Below are 14,098 nucleotides of genomic sequence, written 5' to 3' on the forward strand. Positions count from 1 at the left end.
TAATTCAAGTTGCAGACATGTGGCAGAATCAGGTGCTTTGAGTAAGAGTAAATTGCATTCTTTAGCATTATTGCTGGACTAGGCTGAGCCAGTTCATCATGTACATCTGCACTCTTGGCCTAAGGGATAATTTAGATCAACTAAAGGAAACTTCTTGGGTGAGAGGAAGGATACAATGCAAGAAATTGCCTTACACATCATATGGTTTCTGGAAACTAGCTGATATATTATTAACAAAACATAAAGACAATATAAATCAGTGCATGGTGTTTTGTAAACTGGAATTATTTTCTTTCTGCTACCTACATTATATTTCATAAGACCAAACTCTTAAACCTATCAAATTATAGACCAGTCATAAAGTATCAATACTTACTCACATCTTTATTAATGCATTTTATTTTAATTTTATCAAGTAAGTCTTTTAGACAGTATCCCATTTTTCTTCTGGATCACAGAAAGAATGGTAATGATGTTACATAAAAGATATTTTTTCTATCATTTCTTGGAAGAAATTAAAGTAAAAACTTGCAAATTTTTGTATGCAAATGACAACAGTGAAATTAAATTTTAACTAATAAATTTTATTTCCTTTGAAATTGTGATTTTTCACAGAACCTGGTGAGGTAGAGTGAATCAGCAGAAGAAACATTTTTGAAACCGTGAAGAAATCCAGAGACTATTTTGGTAGTCATGCCAACACATACTCAAAAAGGAGAGTGTATTGTCAAGGCAGATGATATATGAGCTGAGTTGTACATCTATACTCTAATTTCGACTTCCTCACTTCCAATTAACAATTCTATAATCCATCTTTAAATTGCAAAGTGTTTCTTAATTCTTTTGACTTTTTAACACTTTTGAAGTGAATGTGGTTACATCCACCTAGTGCTCTAGGTTTCCTCCAGGCTCCATTTTAGGAGCAGTTCTTTTCAACTCCTTTATAAATTACTTGGATGCAGGAATCAAAGATATACTAAATATGTGTGCTGATGATACTAAATTGGAAGAAGCTCTTGACTCTCTTAAAGGAAGAGAAAGCTTGCAGAGACCTAGACAAATTAGAGGGATGAATAATCACTCAGTATAGAATCACGGAATAATGAAGGTTGGAAAAGAACTCCAGGGTCACTGAGCCCAACCTTTGATCAATCAACACTTCTTCAAATAACCACAGCACTAAATGCCATCTAGTCATTTCATGAACTATTGCAGGAATGGTGATTCCACCACCTCTCTGGACAGTACATTCCTGTGCTTGACAGTCCTCTCAGTTAAGAAATTCCTTATGTCCAACCAGAATAACTATATGAAGTTTAAAAATGGCAAGTGCCAGATTCTGCACCTGGTGCAAGGCACCCTAAACAGGCTGGATAATGAGAGCCTGGAGACCAGCACTGCAGGAAGGGACCTGGAGGCCTGGTCATGGCAAAATGAACATGGGTCAGCAGTGCCCTGGCAGCCAGGAGGGCCAGCCCTGTCCTGGGGTGCATCAGGCACAGCATCACAGCTGGGCAAGGGAGGGATTGTCCTGCCCTGCTCTGAGCTGGGGCAGCCTCACCTCCAGTGCTGGGGGCAGTTTTGGGTGCCACAATATAAAAGAGACATTAAGCTGTTAGAGAATGTCCAGAAAAGGGCAATACAGATGTCAAGGGTCTTGAGGGAAAGCTGCATGAGGAGCTGCTGAGATCACTTGACTTGTTCAGCCTGGGGAAGAGGAGACTGAGGACAGACCTTATTGCAGTTACAGCTTCCTCATGAGGGGAAGAGGAAGGATAATCACTGATCTCTTCTCTGTGGTGTCCAGTTACAGCAATGGGCTGAAGCTATGTCACGGTAGGAGTAGGCTTGATACCAGAAAAAGAATTTCACCTGGAGGGAGGTTGAGCCCTGGAACAGGCTCCCCAGGGAACTGGTAACAGAACCAAGCCTGACAGATTTCAAGACTATCTTGGACAGCCTTTTTAGGCACATTATGTTATTTTTAGGGTTGTTCTGTGAAGGGCCAGGGTTGAAACCTATGGTCTTTGTTGGTCCCTTCCAACTCAGGATATTCTGTGACATGGCATATAATGGAATTCAATTTTTCTTAATATTTTACTAAGAGATTACTTATAAGTTACTCCTAATAACCTGGAACATATCATCATGAGAGAGTGCTCCTGACACTGATATGGGAGGGAAGGGAAAGAGAAGAAAGGAAGAGGATGCATATAAGATGCATGTGCAAATTAATAGTGACTATGAAAAAAAATACTCTTCACTGTTGTTTTTGAGGAATAAAACCCATGTTGGTTTTATCTTCATCTATGCATAGTTTTTAAATAGATGCAAATATGCATTTACAAAATATGCATATTTTTTTAAATATTGCATTAATATCTGAAAACCTGCCACTCACTCTTCAGATCTTGAATGATGACTCTAGCTCCATACTGGTTAACACCCAAAACTGTCTCCTAAAAGGTACTATACGTTTATTTCAGACATTTACACAGATATTATTTATTCTGGTAATATCAGTGAGATTGGACTGCTCTTCTTCTAGCACTCAGACAATGGTCTCTCCCATCTTTTGGGAGATGTGATCAAATCCACATAATTTGCTATGCAACATTCATTTCCAAACAAAATATTAATTAAAGACCTTAGGAGACAGTCATTCACAGGCAAGGACAATACAACCTACAGTTTGAACCTCCCTTCTATTTAATATTTAAGCAAAATATTTCTCTTTGAGAAATGCAAACATCACAAGGCACATTTGTCTTTCACTGGCAATATTTATCCTTGAACTGGATTTACTGAATCTATTTTGATCCAAAGACTGTACCATTTCCTCATCTAAAATCAATCTAAACAAAAGCCACAGCACACAGACAGAGTTATGTCCTTGAAACCTCTTTCATGTAGAAATAGCATTTTAGCCAGTAAGAATTTAGGACATAGCGTGTGATTTTCAAAAACATTGTGCCTTGTCCCATCTGTGGTTCCACCTGTAGCAAGTGACATAGTCATGCCTTGAGAGGTTACCTAGAACTGAGGCTAGATGGTGCTACAGGAATAAAGTAGGTATTTATTAAAAGGCCTTTAAACGATACACCTTGGGCAGCACAAGAGCCTGGCCAGGACGACACCAAAGACGGACACTGAGTGACGAGGTTTCACACTTTTATAAGTTTTGGTCCATTTACCTATTAGGGGTAATTGTCCCATTACAGCTTCAAGTTATGAAGTCCCATCCTCCCAGTTTGCTCTCTTCAATTCACCGTTGTTTATGCTTTTTGGGCCTGAAGCTGCAGTGGTGTCCTTGGTTCTCAGGCTGGAAAAGGACTGTTTTGTCTAACTAAACTGTGAAGAGAACTTGCTAACACTTTATATGAAGTTCAGAGTTATATATTAATGCAGTGCAGAATCTGGAAAATATGAAAGCTAAAACCTAACACATCATTCCTTCTGTTTGGAGACTTGACAAGGCCTCTACCTTGGCACTACTAGTAAAGCATCTACTTAAGGCATTAACAGCATGACTTGTGATGTGATCATATCCAACCAGAACTAGATACTCTTCACACTGACTGAGTTTCTGCTTACATGAACCTTATTATCATTCATATAAAGACAAAATATTTTCCCTGCAGTTTTCTTTCCCACTTTGCTTTTTCTAGTAATAATCCTTACAAAGAATTAAGGCTTTGTTTTGCAATATATGTCAGAAAATTCAGCTTGTCCTTCTGTAGGTTGCTATGTTAACAGTAGAAACAGATAGAATGTATTCTCACTCCTGCCTTGTGCTTCCCTAGTCCTCTGTGATTTATGACACATTAAAATCTACAGTGTAAGACATGATAAGCAGGTGGGCTTGAGAGAAATATACCTTAACAATAATGCTACTTTGAAAATCAAAAGTTTGTTTGACTTGTAAGTTTATAGTCCCAAATCATGTCTGGAAGAGAGGAAAGCTCCTATGATGGCACAGATCAGTTCAACACGTGGCACATCTTACTTACATGCTATCCCTGTTTTCCAGACATATGTTTTAATGTATCTCTTACTGGTTTAGACATCTTTTTCACATATTGAGACACATTTCTATCTTGCCTGAACAGGAGATACTGTTAGAATTTGGAAATTCACATAATCTCCTCCATAAATCTTGGAATATCTAGTGGCCTTCATAATACCCTAGCTCCAGAAGTCAGCAAAAACATATCTAAAATGATACTTTAAATCCTTATAGGTTAGGTGAAAGTTTAAAAATGTGACTTGTGATTTAAAATATGGAAAGCTAATAAAAAGCATTCAAAATTCACATTTTTCCTTGACCTTTTTTTGAACTTTCAATATTTTCTTTGTCTTGATCAATGTATTTTGAATCTTTAGAACTGGCAAATGTACTACTTTACAGCACCACAAATATTTTGAACATGGGCTATATATGATCAGCCATCACAACTTCAGTATGTATCCTACCTTGTATTTGTAAACAAAATGTGAGGCTCATTCTAAAAAAAATCCCAGCTATGATGTACAGCTTTTCACGATTTTAAGTTTTGTTTCAGAAAAGTCCCAAGAGCTACCTCCACAACCTATTTTGATGATAGGATTATCAGACCAGAATAGAAATGTGATTTATTCATTGCAATCATAATGATTCAATGTAGAGAGTAGTTAGGGGGATGGTCTGATCACTTTATGGTATTTTGGGCCATAACCTGTTCTATGCCATTTGTTCCTAGCATCTATGATTTAGACAGTGTCCTGGAAGCTGGAGGGCTCCAATTAAACTGTATTGTACTTAGCAATCTTTGGTGGCATGTATTCCCCTAAGGTTATTGCAAATTGCTGCACTAATTTCATTGCACCCCTCAAGGCTGTCCAAATAAACAAGCAATTTCCTCTCCCAGCTGCAGAAGTAAACTGTTTCTTTGCATGTTAAAAGTGAAAGGAATTAAATCCTATCCCTCAGAAGAACCATAACAGAAGAAACAAAAGAAATTTTCATGTGCAGGAGGTCACTGGACTTTGGCAGCTACTTCAGGCAGTGAGGCAGGGTGAAAGCTACAGCTTGTTTCACTGGCAGGGGCGGCCAATTTCTCCCAGAACGTTTAGTGAGAATGGTTGCACATGCCTTTACTGTCAAAGGTCTTACTGTATACTCACTGCGCTAGGATGCTACTACTGGTGCAAAAAAGGGAATGCACAAGAGATAAACATTACACATCAGCTCTTTGGTTTACTTAGCAGTTACGCAGAGTTCACACAGAGCATCACCACCTCCACATGTTTTTATCTTTATAAATAAATCAAACACTGAACAAGTTAATTGCAAATATATTTGAAGTAATACATTGACTTTCCTAATGGCTTTTTGGGTTGAGAAATTTAATTACTTTCCTATACACTGAAGAACAGAAGTTTGATAATCAGGAGTGAGCACCTCAGTTCTAAGCTCCTGTTACAGCTCTGGTTTACAAGGCAGTGAAAACTTTTCATTTTGAGTCATCTGTGTAGATTTTATGCATAAATTCTTTCTTCATACACCCTTCTTTCAGAGATGCAACTTGGCGTTTAAAATAACTAAATAAGAAAGATATTGCTTTTTTGGTTGGAAACAGTGAGGGTCAGAATTATGAGTGCTACAGGCATCAAGCTCTCTGATCTTTCCTTTTTATAAGAGGTTGCAGTTGACAGAAAGGAACATTAGTTACTTAAAAAAGACAATGTTCATGGTCTAAATCCACAAACATTGTGGTCAGATGTTAAACTGTAAGAAATGTTAGGACTGGGGGGTTATATTTAGCATGAATTTTAGTAGATTACTTGGGTATATTTGATCACATATACTTTGTCTATTTAATTGCAGAAACATGCAAGCAGACACAGAATTGCACATATTATGGTAGGTATAAAACTACTGTTTATACTCCTGCCATTGGACTGTCACCAGAGCTCATTACTCTCAGATGTTGGCAGAAGATTATTGAAACTGAGGTCCTCACTCTCCATCACTGACAATGAGAACATTTAATCTTGAACTACTATCAATATCAGTACTGCAATGTTAGCTGCAGTACTGCAGCATCTTACGTTGGGGAAAAAGGTTTATGCTGTGCAATCTGTCCATCAAATATATCTGACAGCAAAGCCTAGAAGATATCCTATTTATGTTTTTAGGTAGTTCTGTTTCTAGATCACAGAACCTAAACATGAACAGAAATTATGAAAACACATTTAAATTTGATGTTGTGTAAAATTAAAGATGAAGTAAACTCTTCTAAATTAAAGTGCCTTACTTGCATCCTTTGCTGAAGTTTTCAATGAACACTTAGCTGGAATAGAGAAACAGGAGAATAGAGAAATGCTTCCCTGGCCTCCTTATTTTCCTAACAGAAAAAATGATTATCCATGATATTCCATTGTGGAATGCAATGTTTCATATTTTGTGGTCAACCAATATAAGTAAATATATACCAACCTGCCATTTTTGTGTAGAATTGCTGCATTTTTATTTGCAGTACAAAACGCAGTTTAAATCAAGTGCTCTGTGCTGGGTGCAAAGTTGCTTTAAAATAATGCTGAGGGTCAAAGCAGTGGATGTAGCAAGGGGAGAGCATTTTATACTTTATGGGTTTTATTTCCAGATATCCTGCATTAGTATGACTTCTTTTGTAGGCAGGAAAAGCGTAATATGATTCCTTCAGATGCTACTCAGCTTCACTCTTGTATAAGGAGTCACTTTGTTACTCACACGAGAGGACTAAAAATCACAATATCATCTGAAAACCTAACTATACTGTGTCTTTACTATATTACAAGACAGTTTTGTTCTTGTAACAAAGGACATGGGTCATTAATCAAATCTTAGTGTTTTTCTCTTGGACAGTCATGTGAGCTTGTAAATTCCATCTGTTTTACAAATAGCAAGATTTGTTAAACTAGAAGACCTGTGTTTAATCAAATTATCCATCCTCTGCTGTATTGGTTCTGGCATACTATAACATTATAATTACTTTCAATGAATTTTCTATTTCATAGAGGAAGGTTGAGGAGTTTGATTTTAAAAATCCATTGCATGTTTCATCTCACACTACTAATTGCTATTTAGAAAGGAACTATGATAAGATGATTCATTGATGGAAAGAAACACTGAAAAATTAGGCAAGATCAATTAGTACAGTAAAAAGTAAGTGTCATAAAATAAATTATAATACAAATCTTACATCTACCTTGTTGCACCTGGAGTCATTATTACACTATGAAGATGGGGTTTTTTTGTTAAATCAGAGGAATGTGCATAAATTATCCAGGAAGAGGAGATTACATAAAGCTATCACTGTGCTAGAATGTCCTTTTTAAGCTAAAAAATGTAAGTTTCTGTCACAAAATTATAAACTATGAAATTAAAATCTCGAGCCATAAGTAATAGAAACAAACTAGAAACGAACTTGAGAAGTAAGTGATGGAGTGATGGAGTGATGGAACACATATACAAAAGCTGCACCAATATTACTTCTGGATTTATTAGACCATCTGCCTCTGAAGCTTTTTCTCTTCAACTGAATTGCATTAATGTGAACTAGGCTTTAGAAAAGGAATTGGTATTAAGCTGCCAAAAAAAAAAAATCAAACAACAAAACCATTACAGAAATCTAAGTACATGTAAAATAAAAGTCTAATAAAATATAAAATATGTGTCACCAAAATCCTACCTAGAACACTGCTTCTTTCAAACATTGCATTCAGGTTTTATTACCATGAAAGGAAAGAAACAGATAATCTTTTCTCCTAATCATTCTTCTTCTGCTTAAAGAAGCAGATAATTTAAGCTTAAAAATGTTACCATACTCTTCTGTTCCTGTCCCACCTTTATATTCTGTGTATTGTAATATCTGGATGATTCTATGATGTGATAGGTCTGTACTTGAAATCCAAACCACCAAAGCTAACACTTCCATCAAAGTTCACTGAGCTCTCTGCATGGTAAAACTGATATATCCTTGCCAGTTTCAGATGTGTTTATCAAAAGCGCTAGGAGGACAGGCTAGATTGTATCCAGAATAGGGGACTGCCTCCAAATGTCTTCCAGCTTTTTCTCCTCCTTGTTCAGCTATTGGATATTCATTACAGAGCTGACACAACTGGTGTACAAGCTGGAATCTGTGAGTGTAAACTGAGCATCGAATGAATACCCCAAAGTCTGGGAAAGTCTTCAGTGCTTAGAAAAGTTGTGGTATTAACTATTCATCTGAGAGGCAGAAAAGGAGGAGGCATAACCATCTTTTGGGTTCAGGGATTTTTTTTTAAGAGAGCACAAAGCCAGGAAAATAGCCTTGCAATATCTTCCTGATGCTGGTATTTGACCTATGCAGATCATAGTGTCCTCATATCTTGAAGATCATGAGATATTTTAAATTCCAGCATAGTCCTCAGCCCATAAAAGCATAAAATCTCAGCAGATGGAAGACAGACTGGATAGATTGTTTCTCTGGACAGACTGAAAAGGAGGAAAGAAGTACTGCTTTGCAGTTCAGTTTTAAAGGCTCTGTTGGCATTCTGATTTAAATGGCTTGTAGCTTTCTGTAGACTTTGTAGAGTTTTTTCCTACAATTAGTAGGCTTACAAACTCTCTTTTTCTAAAATTGCAGGCAGAAGAACTGTGAGAACAGTTCTAAAATGTGCAGCCCTCATAGGGTACTTACTCCTGTAAATTGACTTAGTTCCACATAAATAATAAGTCACACCAAATGCTCAATTTTGAAATAAGTCTTTTGATAAAGTATGTGGTTTCCAGTTAATTCTTTTAACTGCCTGGTATTTTAAATTTATATATTTTAATTTTTCAGGGGACTATTGGCACAGATTAAAATATGAATTATTTTTCATTTGGATGCATTCCTAAGGTCATCCTTTCGAATTCCATAATTAGGGACCGGGTGTAGACAGTGAAAATCAAAGAGAAAAAAAAGGACACTCACATTACAACATTGAAGCAATAAATATAGTATTTCAGTGAAAGAGAGAAGAGCTTACTTCTGTCCTTAATGATGCCTAGCACCTCTGGAGAACCTTTATGAAGTCTGGTTTAACAGAGAGAGAAACACACATTAAGTCTCAGAGAGCAAAGCCTTGTACAAATCGTAATTCACTGTGAGATCCTCAGATAAAGTAATCCATCCATAAAAATTTATAGTAGATTTAGGAAATGTATTAGTGTGCAGAAACCAATTGAAATCAAAGTTTCCTCTAGTCAAAGTAAAGTAATACTTTACTTAATTAATGTGCTCTGCATCTAGTCCTTCCATCTTGCCGTTATTCATTTGGTGAGATGAATGGCACTGCTTTTGCTGAAGACGGTGAAGTAGAAGCTTTTCTCCCTGAAGAACAAAGAGGGGTTAGCACATGTTAGTCAAAGCTACATCTGCCACATTTAATGTGATTCATACCAATACTTTATTGTCTTCGTTATTATAGTAGGAAACATGATCTCTGTCTTTATTACCCATTTTTCTAGATCAAACTATGATGGCTGTTATGCAACTCTTCCTCAATACTCTAAACTTAAAATAAGTAAATAAATATATTTGTTAAATACACTGCTAAAGTCCTTAATCTCCTATGAACTATATCTATGAAATTGACTTGTTTCTGTGGGTAACTCAAACTAAATTGTACATTTTTCTCTTGAGCCATCTGTGGCACCAGCTCACAGCAAGAGAATAATCCAACTCAATACGGTACAACACAATAGAAAGCTCTGCTGGGTTTCCCAGAAGCAGCCAGACAATGTGATTATATTGTTCCAATACCAAAACTAGTTCATTTTTCGCTAACTTAGCTGTCTTTGAATTGTTTCACTTTGCTCATTGCAGACTGTGCAAGTTCTTCACAAAAATCAATGCATATGTAGAGATGAATAATAATCAGATGTGGTGGAAATTGGTTTGCTGAATAACTGCCTCTTAGGAATTCTTAACTAAACAGGATCAGTTGGCAGGGCATTTAACCTTGTTTTTTGAGTTTCCTGTACAAAGCAGTGATAATGAGTCACTGTATAGTTTTCTTTCATTAATTATGCCAGCACGTTTTAAAATCTCAAAGCAAAAAATTTGTTAGCAATATAATATGGAATAATTATGATGCACTTCGGGGTCAGTTTAGGCTGTATGAAGATTCCTCATAAATTTATGATCCATCTGCAGCAAATTAATGGGGAGAAAAATATTATTAGGATGAGCAGCTTTTTCCCTCAATGTCAGAAACATGAGTACTCTTTTCTGCAATTACTCTTAAAGAAAAAACTATTAAAGAATTCTTCTAGTGTCATATTTTCTCAGGATTTCATCTAGCTAATTTACAATCTACCTTTCAGCAACACTAATTATATTATTTTATATCCAAACAGTAATCCAGATCTATCCATTTTAATAGACTCAGACTATAAAGTTAATTAACTTTTACAATATTTAGAAATGAGTTTAGAAATTCTCAGACCTTGGAATCAGAGACATTAGCCAAGTCAAATGATTTTACAGGCAGTTTGGTTAATGGGGCTATAATCTAGCCATAACAGCCTCTTTGGGCTTGGGCCAAGGTAAGCATTTTAAATATGCCTCCTTCCTCTGTCAATAGCTGACTCAGAACTTTATAAAGAAAGAAGTATCTCTCAAACTTAGAGAAGCAAAGACATGACAGTGAAAATCTGGATTGATTAATTTTGCAATGTCCTTGTACTTTTCTGTGACCTGGCAGGAAGATTTTACAGTAAGAAACTTCTATCAATTTGAGAGACAGCCTCCTTTTCTGCATTAAAACCACATTACATATTTGACAGTAACTCTTAAATTACTTAAGATGTCTGCGTCATTATTTGCCCTTTTAGGTATGATAAATTATAAGGACAAGAGGTAGCAGGCAAAATTAAAAAAAAACCTTAAAATTCCATCTGAAAAGAAAAAAAACACTTTTACTGTGAGGTAGGTCAAACATGGCACATCTGTTCAGGGAGACTGTGGTATCTTCATTCTTGCAGATATTCAAAGCCTGATTCTACACATTCCTTGTCAAACTGTAATAGCTGTTCTGCTGAGCAGATGGTTTGACTAGGTGACCTCAAGGGATGCCTTCTAACTTCAATAATCCTCTGCTAAAAACAGGATTGGACTGCTTTTATTTTAAAAATAAATCTGAAAATGTATTTTCAAATAACCTCATAACATGAAGGGGGAAAATTAAGAATGAAACACAGAAAAAACACAAAAAGTGTCTGTGTGCCTAAAGTCCCCACTTAATTTAGGGATGTATTTTTTTTTTATGTATATATATTTACAAACTCCACTATGAAACAGTCATGGCCAGCAGGAGTGGCCCTTTCTAGGTGACCCCAAAATAAACCTGCCTCTGGCCAAAGCTGAGCCCATCAGCAACTCCAGTGGCACTTCTGTGATAAGATATTTAAGAACGTGTACAAACTGATGCATAGAAGCTGTGTAAAACAGAAGAAACACCTAAGGTAAACAGTTCTGCAGACATCAAGTTCAGTCAAAAAGGGGCAGAAGAAGTGCTCCAGACCCTGGAGGAGAGGTTTCCCTGCAGACCAGGGTGAAGCAGGCTATTCCCCCAAGGCAAGAGGAGACCCTGTTACCCTGCAGCAGGTGGACGCACCCTGGAAGAAGCTGCAGTCTGCAGCAAGCCCACCCTGGAGTTCCTGGCAGGAACTGCAGCCCTCTGAAGGGAGACCATGCAGGGGAAGGTTTTCTGGCAGGAGCTGTGGGAATGTTGTGGGGAATCCATTCCTGAAAGGACTGCGGCCTGTGGGAGAAGACCCATGATAGAGCAGTTGCTGAAAAACAGCATGTGGGAAGGATACACCTTTGAGAAGTTTGTGAAGAATTTTATCCTATGGGATCAATTTTATTCATACACATCCAGCCCACCACCACCTCCCCTGTAACACAGGGGATGGAGTCAAAATGCTTATAGGCCTTCCCACTCCCTCTCTCTGAGCTTCCGTGGCAATGTAAAAGCAGTTCTGTGACTCCTTAGAGTTAGGCAAGAGAAACTTCAGTTTCCCATAAAAAGAACAAGCTTGAAAATCTCCCACTTCATATATGGTTTTGGATTTTTTTAACATAAATTCCTTTTACTTGAAAATGAAACCAAAGAAAGCATTTTCACAAGCCACCAAAACAGGTACTGCATGAGGAATTTGCCATTGCTGCATACCTAATCATCCTGACTTCATTTCTTTCAGATGGTCCTAGGTAACCTTGAAAACACTGGCATTAAATGTTTATCAGCAATGAAGATTACACTTATTTAGTGGAACTGGTTTCTTAGGATTGACATCATCATTACCTTTACATGCATAATCTAATGTGTTTACAAGTTTGTCTAAAGAGATATTTTTCTTCTTAATTAATATATCTTTTTAATGTTCTTATAAAATTTCTCTTAGGATACTTGTAGTAGCATCTAAACTACCTTAATTTTCCCTGTATCTGAAGAACACACCTTTACAAATACTTGAATTTATTCAGTAAAACAAATTGTTGTCAGTGGCCAGTTTTGAACATTCCAATATGATCTTAGCCACCCTTGCAAAATACATTAAAAAATTTTTTTGTTTCTTCTCTCTCAAATTCCAGAAAAACAAGTCTATTTATGCTATGATTTCCATATTGAAATAACATATGAAAAGTTGCAATTCAAAGTGATTTCTTTTAATGTTTTTTACAGAAAGTAAAAACTCAGGATTTGGGGGTTTTGCTGCCTTTCCTTTTTCTTTTTCCATCTTAAAAATCTCTGAATCAGAAAGATAAGGTTCAAAGAGTTAAAGAAAAGTGGTTTAGGTAAGCTCAGCAATGAGATAGGTGTTCTCATTACCAAAAACAAATACAGGAAAAGTGTCTGAATTTTTTTGGTTTTTTAAGGAAAAAAAAAGTCACCACTTTGTAAAACTTTGAATCTGTTCATATTTGCTTGAAATTATTTTCTATAATGCAGCCATTAAAAATGGCTGGAAGACTTAAAACTGAGATGATATCCAAAAATGGCAGTGAAATCACCAATATTTCCATTTCAAGCAGAGTTAAGATTTTGAGTCTGTTTATGCTTCTCTGATGCTCTCCTGCCTTTTCCATTTGTATGTAATTCATACTAAAATGTAACTGATATGAGTTTTCACAGGAAGCAGGTATTAAAAGATAAACAATTAATTGATGAATAACATTGTAATGTAACACATACACATGGAACCGGAGCAGCTTTTGAAAGAGGACAAATTGTAAATTAAAATATTATTGTTTTTAATTGACAATATCCAGCTGAGAATTAACCTCAATAGCACTGATTTCTTTATTCCATTAGTTCTTTAAATCTAGTTGTAATCACTTTCTGAATGTTGTTGTATATCCCAGGCATACAGGCAATCCATTTCATCAGTGTTCTTGTAGGAGTTTATTCCAGGGTGTTGAGGGGAACTCAAAATTTTCATGTATTCCATATCTAAATTGTTCCTGTCTCTCTAAGACCCCACAGCCAGGGCCTTGGATCCTTGAAAAGCTGTCTTTATAACCGTGCATTTGGCTGCAGAGCACCATCTTTTGTGGGGAAGGGGGGTTCCCATAATTTTCTTTATTCCCATGCATTTCATGGGATTGGGCAATTTTGTTTATAGATATTATTTTGTGTTATTTCTCGCCTGTTACTGTTTTGCTTGTTAGTAAACTGTTATATTTTCACTTATATTTACTTGTATCTGTCCCTTATTGGTGGAATCTCTATTTGGAATGGTTAGTATTATAGGGAGAGATAAATCTTTCCAGAATGCCTGTCTCTTAAATTGCCTCAAACCAACACATAGGGTAAAAACATTCAAATTCTAATTTTAAATTTGTGCAGTCATTGATTGCTTAGCTACCCTTTGGGGAAAAAAAATGGAAAAAAACCTTAAGAAGAAGTAAAATATTTTGTTGAGTCATAGAGTGCATCCATCCCCATCTCCTGATAACTGTGGCACTGTCTTGGCCTACATCAAATGCAGTGCACCCAGCCAGTCAAGGAAGGTGATTCTTCCTCTGCATTCTGCTCTTGTGAG

The sequence above is a fragment of the Zonotrichia leucophrys genome, chromosome Z (assembly GCF_028769735.1).
Source record: "Zonotrichia leucophrys gambelii isolate GWCS_2022_RI chromosome Z, RI_Zleu_2.0, whole genome shotgun sequence".
Taxonomy (NCBI): domain Eukaryota; kingdom Metazoa; phylum Chordata; class Aves; order Passeriformes; family Passerellidae; genus Zonotrichia; species Zonotrichia leucophrys.